Consider the following 10,233-nt stretch of genomic DNA (forward strand, 5'->3'; position numbering starts at 1 on the left):
TAAAAATATTTTATATCTTTGACCACCTTTTAATATGTTTGGCCACCTTTATCAATTTTATACATTTAAATGTTCTTTCTTTTTCTTCTAGGCTGTTGAATTTTTTTTTTCTTTGTAATAATTTTGCCCATCCCGATAGTAGTTCTTGGAAGCTTGGACCATCTATACCATACCTAGGTTGTTGTTGTCTTTGACTTATTCTTCTTCTGTTGTATAGGAGTTACTTTTCTTTTCTTTTCCTTTTTTTTTTTTTTTTAGTTTGCTATAAGGCACATGTGCCCACTGGAGAGAGATAGAGAAAGTGAGAAATCATCCCCCAGAGGGGACAGTCATGCCACAATTCCCTATCCTCCATCTCCTTCTCCCCATGTTGGGATCTCTGTACCCACACACACACCCACTGTGCAGTCAGCCAGATGAGATCCAGCCACCTCAACCAACATGCTACCCGCGGACTCTACAAGTTGTTTGTGTGTGTGTGTGTGTGTGTGTGTGAAGTGTAATTTATGGCATCTGGGCTTCCTGGTATTTTTGAAAAACCAACTTCATCAATCTGGAATTGCAAAAGCAATTACTTCCATATTTTCTTCAAGCATTTTTAGGGTATAATTATCTATAACTGAAACTGATCCATGTAGAATCCCCTCCACATGACTTTTCAATTGTTCTAATACTATTTATAAAATTTTCTTTTTAATTTGAAATTCGGCTTTTATTTTACTTATTACTACAATGTACTTCCAGAAAATTCTGCCCATTAATTAATCTACAATAAATTCTGCTTCAGTAGCACAGCATTTTAACCCATATTTTTGTAATATGGTTTTAATGTGTGTAACACGAGTCCTTCCTTTCTTATCTTCTGTGTCGACTCCCCTATTTTTATTCTTTTGTTTTTTTCTTCCAGATAAATTTTTCTTTTCATTTCTTTTTTCTTTTCTTTTTTTTTTTTTTTAGAAGTTTTTGCTTTAGGGTGCGTAAGCTTGTAAGAAAGAGAATGTACTTCCAGAAAATTCTGCCCATTAATTAATCTACAATAAATTCTGCTTCAGTAGCACAGCATTTTAACCCATATTTTTGTAATATGGTTTTAATGTGTGTAACACGAGTCCTTCCTTTCTTATCTTCTGTGTCGACTCCCCTATTTTTATTCTTTTGTTTTTTTCTTCCAGATAAATTTTTCTTTTCATTTCTTTTTTTCTTTTCTTTTTTTTTTTTTTAGAGGTTTTTGCTATAGGATGTGAGTTTGTCAGAAAGACAGAGAGACAGAAAGCAAGATGGCCATGCTACAATCTCTTGTCCTCCATTCTTCTCTCAGGATCTTGGGCACACATGCACACGCACCTGGCATGAGTTTAACCCACCAGGTCCAGGACCCAAACCACAATTAACTACATGAGAGTCCAGCAACATAGCCATTATGCCAACTGCTGGTCTCTTTTCAGATACATTTTTTATTCATCTTGTAAGATTTCAAAAACTATCTTGTTGGGGTTTTAATCGAGGTCATATTTAATTTATAAAATGATTCAGGGAGAAATGACAATTATATAAGATTTACTGTTCATGTATATCTTTCTGTTTTATTCAAAGTTTTTAAATGCCCCTCAGAAGAATTTCAGACATTTTTCTTACAGAAAGAGTACATTTTTTATTAAATTTAGTTCCTGGTACTTTATGGTTTTGTTGCTGCTGTGACTTAGTTGGACTGTGACTGAGAAATTTTTACCAAATAATTCACTAACTAATTATTTTTGTGAGAAAATTTAATTTTTGTATAATTATTTTGTATCTAGTCACATTGCTTATTGAAATTGCTTATTGCTAATAGTTTAACATTAATTCCTCTAGATTCTTCTGTATGTGTAATTATATTTCCTGCAACTAATGATCATTTTGTCATCTTCTCTTGTGTGGAAAGACATTTGCAACTCAAAGAATACCTTATTGAATTTATGTAATTGGTGTGCTGGCCCTGCCCTGGCTCTTAGTTATCAGAAGAGCTAATTGTCACATTGTCGGGATTATTGTAAACTAGCTGACAAATATCAAGTTGGCAGCTTGAATTAATGATGGGTGGGAATATTCACACCATGCAAATCAGTAAGAACTACAAACCAGTGTTCCTACTGCCTCCCCTACTCTGCACCAGGACCCCCAAGTGGTTGTTAATCATTTACAGCACACCACTGAATTTACTCCATATTTACTGCATGCTAGATTTTTATTTATTTATTTTAATTGCCAGAGAAAGGGACAGTTAAACAGAGAAAGAGAAAGAAAGAGGGAGAAAGCATTCCCCAATGGGGCATGGTAACATCACAACCCCTTCTCCTCCATTTCTCCATTCTGTCAGGATTTGGGCCATGCATGCACGTGTGATCAGTATGTTTTTCAAGTTGCCAAGGCCAGGATTTGAACCACAATCAGCTGTGTGGGATCCAGTTTCTTCAACCACTAAGACAGAGGGGTGGCCCCTTCCTAAATTAAAAAAACAAACAAACAAACTAAAAATCTTATTTTAAAATTTTCCAGAGTTAAATACACATGTCATAATTAAAACTCAATTCAATAAGTAACAATCTTATCAAGAAACCTCCTTACTTTCAAGAGCATGAGAGAGATTGTTGCACAATAGGAAAAAAAAAAAAAAAAAAACCAAAACAAAAACAAAAACCTTTGGCTTTGGATATGAACACAATCTAAGTTTAATAAATCTTAACTGTAGAGAAATGCAAATCAATACCACAGTGATATGCTATGTTGCAGTCACTAGGACACCTAAAATAATGCTGACAAAAATGAAATAGGGACCGTTATATCTTGCTAATCAGTTGTAAAATGATACAGCAAGTTTGGAAAACAGTTTGGCAGTTTCTCAACTTGTTCAAAATACTATTCACATGTAATTTAGCAATTATTCTTCTAGAAATATACCCATAAGAATTGAAAACATATGTCCCTACAAAAACTTGTACACCAATGTTCATAGCAGTATTCATAATAGCCAAAAAGTAGAGATAACCCAAATGTTCATCAACTGATGATGAATGAACAAAATACACAAACGTTTGTAGCACCATTATTGAAGTACTGATACAGGCTACAACATGGATGACCCTTGAAAACATTCTACTGAGAAGCCAGACACAGAAGCTGCATGTTGTGTTAAAGTTACCAGGGCTTGGTGGAGGGGAGGTGGAATGAGAGGTGAAAAGTAATGTGCACACGGTTTCCTTTGTGAATGCTGAAAATGTTCTGAAATTACAAAGTGGCAATTCACATTCTGTGACTATACTAAAACCCACTGAATATTACATCTGAGAAAGATAATTTTTTAAATGATAGAACAGAAATAAATAGAAATTTATTTTCTAGTATTCTTTAATTTAGATCTCCCAACCCCACTCTAAATGATAGAACATAAATAAATAGAAATTTTATTTTCTACTATTCTTTAATTTAGATCTCCCAACCCCACTCTAATCCCTGATGAGTGAACACACGTCCCACCATTAGTCCCAAATGCCTACTGTCCCACCGGGCAATTACAGCACACCACGCCATTAGTCCCACTGGTTCAGAGGTCAGAGTGACCTGTGATTCTCTGGTCTTTATCTTATCCTGGTTCCACCTTTCAGAGCCTAAACCCATGCTTTTGGCTACCTGAGACTTTTTTGTTTTAAGAGAGATTTTTGCTATAAGGCACATGTGCTTACTGGAGAGACACAGAGAGGCAGAAAGACAGAAAGGAAGAAATTACACACACACACACACCCAGGGGATGGCCATACCACAATCCTTTTCCCTCCATTCTCCTCTTAGGATCTTGAGCGCGCATGTGCGCACACACACACACATGCACCTATGGTGAGTTTAAGTCTCCAGGTCCAAGACTTGAACCATGGTCAACTACATGGGAGTCCAGAGACATAACCACTATGTCCTCTGCTGGTCCCCAGCCACCTGAGTCTTTTAAACAGCACCAGCACTTCTAGATGATTGGACCTTCAATGTCTCCCCCACCACCACCAGAAAGGATGTTTTCTCTACATTCTAAATCTGTTATTTAAATTACTTTTCCAGAAAAAGTGAGAGAGAGAAAAGAAATAGCAGTATAAGGCCACCCTAGGAATGTTCTTAACCTCTCTATTCAGCTTTTGACTGACATATGAAACTGCAGATTGTAATTATAACCTTCCCCTCATGTGTGAGGTTCCACCCAGCAGCTCTGGGACTTCATCTCCTGTGTTCAGAAAGGGTCAGGCTAGTGATGTAACTTCAGCTCTCTGCAAATGAGTCCTTGTCCACAGCCGCAGACAGACTTGTAGTACTCAGCACCAGTCCTTGGGTCCTTCCCCTCTCCCAAGTTTCAGAAGCAGCTCCACTCAAAGGGAGCAGGCTGTCCTGTTTGAGGATGGCTATAGTGCTTTCCTGGCCACAGCCTGGGTGAGTGAGGCCTAGCTTTCCAGGTATAGATACATCAACCACAGCAGAGCCAGCGTGATACTCAGGGCTCTGGCCATCCCCTCCCGATCCCCATCAACAACCAGAGAGAACTGAGGCCAGAGGTCTCGGAACTTCTCGAAAAGAACTGGCCTGGGAGTTGAGGTTGGCACTCCAAAAATCTGGACCAAGCCCTGAACAAAGTCATAGTCAGGAGTCCAGATCTCCACAAGGGGATAAAGAGACTCAGATCCTGGTTGAGCTTCTCAAAGCATTCCATCCCCCGGGCCACTGGTTCTGGCCACAGGTCTCCCAGAAGCCCCTGGGGTACTCTCCTTCATCAGCATCCCAGCATCCATGCCAGGTCTGGAACACCGTAAGTGCTCGGTACATATTTCCAGTTCTGGGTTCTTGCTGAGCCTGAACTAATCCTTCCCACTCTCGGAGGGTAAATTTTAAGATATATAAAGTATATAGATAAAGTTGTTATTAAAATATATGGAGGTCTTCAAACAATCAGTGAAAATGTGTATAGATGAATTTTAAAATGTTTTTGCACCAAAAGAAGCACATACCTTGGTCCCATTTTTCCCATGAACTTCTGAAGGCATATATAATATATGTATATATAAACACAAACAGATTGTGTGACAGGTTATTTAATCTCTGAGTATCGTTTCTTATCTCACAGAATCCTATAAGGATTCACCAACATATATGTTTAATAAATAGTTACTATTTTAAGTAATATACATACATATATCACTTAACGCAATGCCTGGAACAGAGCAGGCCCTCTGATTAGAATAGTTATTTCCTTAAATTATTTATGCTATAGCAAACCTCCCTTTTCATGTCTTTTCTAGTCTATAATAATTGCTGGTCATTTTTCTCCATATCGTTTGTTCACTTTATACTTAATAATCATAATTACTAAGCCATCCCTCAGTTTACCTCTCCTCGTGATAAATAAGCCCAGCTTTACAACACTTGCCTGTTAATCTTACATTCCTCTGCTTGATTTGATTAGTGTGTGTCTTCCACTAAACCCTTTCCAAAGGGCAGGACCCAAGCCTGTTTCTGTTCAACCCTGAGTCACCTGCACTAACCTGGAGCCAGACCCACAGAACTCAAAAAACAGTTGCTTAATGAATGAATAAATGAAAGAAAGAGAATGACAGAGGGAGGGAGGGAAGAAGGATGAGCAGGAGAGTAAGAAAAGCAGGAAGGAGGCAGATAAATATTATATCTGGGGCCAGCAGGTGGCATGGTGGCTAAGGACGCTGGACTCCCACATGACTGACCATGGTTCAAGTCCCGGGCCTGGCGGCTTCCTGGATCACTTTATCTCTCTCTCTCTGTCCCTCTCTGATCAAATTAAAAATAACTGAACAATTAAATAAAGTTAAATAAAATAATATTTTTTAAAAATATAATATCTGACCAGTGGGGGGGCCTACCTGTAAAAGGCGGTTCTCAGTGAGGGATGCGGTGTGGAGAGAAGGCAAGCTGTCATACAGGATACAAGTCGTCATGTGTGAATCACCTGGGGTAATTTTTTTAAAGTTATCTGACAGCTTCTCCCCAGGGCATACCATATCAGAGCTCACAAGGTACTACTTCAGTGACAAGATGGCCGACTTCATCCAAAATGCTCCTCATCATACAACCTGTCACTGGTGATAGAAATTTCTTCCCTAGGATACTGAAACTTTCCTTCATAACCAGAAATCAAGGTTAAGGTACAAAACAGTCAACCACAGACACCTCACTGACTGGACCAGGAGTATGAATGAAGCTGCACTTTAGACTCACGTTGACTTTGGCTATGGGTATATGACAAGGAAAGACCAGGGATAAGCACACAGAGCACAAGCAGGGGTCGAGCACAAGAGGAGAAGGTCCCCACGGTGTCTTCTTCATGGGCCAGCCACAGCGAAGCAGGCGTAGAGTGCCACTCAGCCGTGCGGATCCACATGCATGATCATGGTTCACCCTGGCTGACCCACAGGTGCCAGATGTGCTTATGTGCATGTCCATTTTCTTGGCTGACTGAGAAGGCTGGAGAGAAGATGATGGTGTAATATCTAGGGTGTCTCTCTCTTGCTCACTATCTCTCGTTAAAAAAATAATCTTGAATAAAAGACTGTTTTTTTCCCCCTAGTTTTGCCAGCATGGTGCTTATCCTGTCTTGGGCCCATCTGCTTTCTGCTCTCAAGATGAAAAACTTATAAACCATACTGTCCAGGTACAGAGAGTGCCTTGGCAATCAGATTCTGACCACTGGCCTGCTTTGTGATATTTTTCATGTACAAATCAAGAGGATAGTTTATTGTCTAATAGGTTCTGCCTTCATTCTTATTTCCCAACGTGTGTTAGTTTTGTGTGGGGGGTATAGTTATATGTGTGTGTGTGTGTGTGTGTGTGTGTGTGCATGCGTGAGAGAGAGGGAGAGAGTACATATATTTGCCAGAGAGAAACAGATAGGCAGAGAGAGAAAGCATACCCCAGTGGGGTATGGTCATGCCACAATCTCTTCTCCATTTCTCCATCACATCAGAATTGGGCATACCTGCTCATACATGCACTCAGAATGTTCCTCAAGGACTTAAATTGCAGTTGACCATGTAGGATCCAGCTCCTTTAGCCACCAGGCCACAGGGTCAGCTCATGTTGGTTTTGGTTATTATAGTTTTTTGTTTTGTTTTGTTTATCTTTTTTTAGAGGTTTTTGCTATAGGGCGCGTGCGCTCGCCAGACAGACAGAGAGAGACAGAGAGATAGAAAGCAAGAAATCACCCCCTGGGGGGATGGCCACGCTGCAATCCCTTCTCCTCCATTCTCCTCTCGGGATCTTGGGCATGCGTGCACACGCGCCCAGCATGAGTTTTAAGCCACCGGGTCCAGGACACAAACCACGGTCGACTACAGGGGAGTCCAGCGACATAACTGCTAGTCCCCATAGTTGTTTGTTTTTTTTTTTAAAGAACAGAATCCTAATTGCAAGTTCATGTTCACTATTTGACACATTCTGATTCCCAAGAGCCTAGGCCTTATTCATACTCTATTGTTTACCTTTGCATTGTAAACTATTAATATGGTGCTTGTAGTGCATAGATACAAATGCACAGTTTAATTAACCATTACACGTCAATATCTGGGTACAGGTTACATTATATATTACATACATAAATGTTACTTTATTGTATTATGTTAACCTTTAATAACAATGATATCAGATTTCAATCACTGATGACTCTGCCCAGAATTCACCCTCCTGCTTCCCCGTCTATCCAGGAATCAGGTTAGAGCACTCTATTTATTCTCCCCATCTCTTTCCATTTCTCTCTATATATTTTAATTTTTTTTTAATTTTTACTTAGCTCCCTGCTGTTCTTTTATCTTTCTAATTCTTACCTTTCCCCACCCTCATAGGAGAAGTCAATCAGCAGCCATCTATATTTGAGTTCTGATGCTCTATATTAGTTTATGTGACACTCTCATGTGGTTTTCATTTTTTGACAAAAATGTTTTTCTTCTCTTTTTCTTATTGTTTTTGTCTTTTCCCCCCCCTCTCTCTCTTCTTTGCTTTTTTTCCTATTCCTTTTCCTTTTCTTTTTACCTTTCTCATTTTTCTGCTCAGCCTTTATACACTGATTTTCTAGAATGTCTGGGTGCTCAGTAGCCAAATATCTGAATACTTTTAGGGTCAGATTAATCCTCAATTTTTATTGAGTCAGTTATGCAAAGGGAATAAAAGGTACTGTTTACAGATTGTATGTCACCTCCTTCTGCATTCCTCTGATTGCTCAGATTTAACTCCCAAAAGGAAAAGACTTATAATCCATCAAGTGACCAGAAACCACCACAGAGGCACAAGAAATATGAGAAACCAAGAAAATCTCTCTCCTCTAATGGAAAAAAATAACTCCCCTTCCTCCACAAAGAATAAAAGGGAACTCATGGAAATGTCAGATAAATAATTTAAAATATTCATACTGACAAAGTTAACAGGGATGCAAGAGAATAGAGACAATGAATTCCAGAAGGTGCAGGAGAAAAGTGACACCAAATTCCAAGAGATGATGAAGTTCTTGCATGATCTGAAAGAGGAGGTACACATTATAAAAAAAGAATCAAGTGCAATTGTTAGAAATGAAGGTTATAATACAGAAAATCAAAACTTCCCTTGAAAATATCAAAAATAGATTAGATCATGAATAAGATAGAATCTCAGATGTAGAAGATAGAACCTCTGACCTAGAAAAATTCGCCAAAAAGACAGAAAATAACCAAAAAAATTAGAATAACATATGAGTAATACTAGATACCATTAAACACCCAAACACCCAATCATCAGTATCCCAGAAGGTGAAGAAACTAATAAGGGTATTGATAACCTATTCCATGAAATCCTAGAAGAAAACTTTCCAAACTTAGAGAGGCACGCAAATATCCAGACCCAAGAAATACAAAGGATCCCACATAGAATCAACCCAAGAAGATCTTCCCCAAGACATATCATAGCCAAATTGACCAAAACCATAGACAGACAAGATACTAAAATTGGCAAGAGAGAAACATCAAGTTACTTTCAAATTATATCCCCTAAGGCTAACGTGGAACCTCTCATCAGAAACAATGCAAGCAAGGAAAGAATGAGAAAATATATTCAAAGTGTCAAGTGAAAAGCAATTTCAACCAAGAATACTATACCCAGCAAGATAATCTTTCATATGGGAAAAAAATACAAAAACATTATCAGATAAATAAAACCTGAAAGAATTTATCAACACCAGACTAGCTCTCCAAGAAGTGCTGAAGGGAGTGCTATACCAGAAAATCTAAAGTCAGACACACAGAAATAAGAGTACAAGAAACAACCAAGAGAATGGCCCACCTAATGGTAGAGACAAGTCTGGAGTTGAATGTTAACTTCCAGTGTTCAAATGGAAAGATCAGACCACACTAACACTGCAAATTCAATAGAAGAAGATTAACTACTTGAGTCTGAACAAGTGAAATATAATTTTTTACTTTAGACTTAAACATTACTGATTTTCTTCGATGCTTTGATTTCCATATGTCTTCTCTTGAACTGTTATTAGGTTCATCTACCTACTATTTGAACTGAATCCTAACCTTTTTCCTGGCTTTAAATTTTAAGCAAATTTCTCTTAACATTTTTTTATTTTGATCTATTAAAACAAAAACTTTTTTTGAAATTAAGAAATGCATTAAAAATACTCATTAATATTATTTAATAACTGCAGTAAGCCATATAGCCCCCAGTGAGGTGCTACTTTATATATATAGTATGTTCACTTTACTAACTGAGGTTTACACCTTAAGTCAGACATGCATTCATAAATATGTATATATCAGCTGTGTTTGCTATTGAAAGTCTTTAAATTAATTAAGATCTTTAATGAATCAATAAAACATAGGGAAAAAAAGGTACGGAAAACAACTACACATACCAGAGACAGTGTGAGAGAATGGTGGATGTTGGCAGAGGGCAAGAGGTAGGGAATCAAAGGGGAAAAAATAAAGCAAAATATAAAAATTTAAAAAAAAAAACAAGAAATAGGAAATTATTTGTTGATGATGATATGTATGGTAATATCATACAGTGTATACTGAATGGAAAAATCTCATTTTGTATAGTGTATTGATGTACCATAAATGACTGTAAATAAATAAACAGAAAGAGAAAAAAGGAAATAAATAAAAAGAAAGAAGAAAAAGAAAGAGAGAAAGAGAGAAAGAAAGAAAGAAAGCAAGAAAG

General features: G+C 37.8%; 1 long non-coding RNA gene across 1 annotated transcript in view; it reads right to left on the reverse strand.

Moving 5' to 3' along the window:
* Positions 1–2,415: 2,415 nt before the first annotated feature.
* The window catches only part of LOC106734989 (uncharacterized), a 16,045-nt gene continuing 8,227 nt past the window's right edge, over positions 2,416–10,233 (reverse strand). Inside the window, exon 3 of the long non-coding RNA XR_001370445.1 lies at positions 2,416–2,481. This is a non-coding gene — a long non-coding RNA (uncharacterized LOC106734989). The remainder of the gene's footprint in view (positions 2,482–10,233) is intronic.

The sequence above is a fragment of the Tupaia chinensis genome, unplaced genomic scaffold (assembly GCF_000334495.1).
Source record: "Tupaia chinensis unplaced genomic scaffold, TupChi_1.0 Scaffold000272_1, whole genome shotgun sequence".
In the NCBI taxonomy this organism is placed as follows: Eukaryota; Metazoa; Chordata; class Mammalia; order Scandentia; family Tupaiidae; genus Tupaia; species Tupaia belangeri.